The sequence below is a fragment of the Humulus lupulus genome, chromosome X (assembly GCF_963169125.1).
Source record: "Humulus lupulus chromosome X, drHumLupu1.1, whole genome shotgun sequence".
NCBI classification, from domain to species: Eukaryota; Viridiplantae; Streptophyta; class Magnoliopsida; order Rosales; family Cannabaceae; genus Humulus; species Humulus lupulus.
In genome coordinates, this window is record NC_084802.1 from 96,787,230 (window position 1) to 96,787,993 (window position 764).

Here is a 764-nt window from a genome sequence, read left to right on the forward strand (position 1 = left end):
CCAATCCCCGCTAATTCCTCGAGTGTCTCTAATATTTACCGCTTACTTCCCGAAACCTAACCAATCACCAATTATATTTCCCAATATCAAAATAGACTCCAATATATATTTTCCAAATTCCCAGAAATACCCCCAGGCTTGACCCGAGCCGGGTATAAGTCCCCGCCGTGACTGTTTTTCTGAACTGCTCACTGGGATCGTCTAGAATCATAGATTAAAAATATATCCACATAATAATGTGGTCTCAAAAATTTATCACAGATATATACAGTTATGCCCTTAGCGGGCCAAAATTACGATTATGCCTTTATAACCTAATCAGGGCCTACATGCATACTAATACACATAGTCATGCATCACAGATATTCAAATAATCATAAGACATGCTTTTAATCACTTAATTCACATATAATCCAATTATGCCCTCCCGACGCACTAATCAAGGCCCTTAAGCCTTATTAGCAAATTTGGGTCGTTACAATCTCTTTTCGGCTATTCAGATGTGTTCGTAAATCCGGGTTTGAAGGGTTAGCCTGCCCTCAGTTTTGATTCAAGTGATCTAGAAGATCAGAATAGTCATTCTCATAATTTCCAGTATTCCAGGGCTCGGTATTGTATACACTCATCGACCTGCTGAGGTCCATAATACAACTGAGGAAGCTAACATTCCTCTCAGATTGTTGTTATGTGACTTAATGGTTGCGAGGTGGGTTTTCTGCTTGCCCCCTCGCCCCAGTCCTTTGTGACCTCGACATATGACTTCC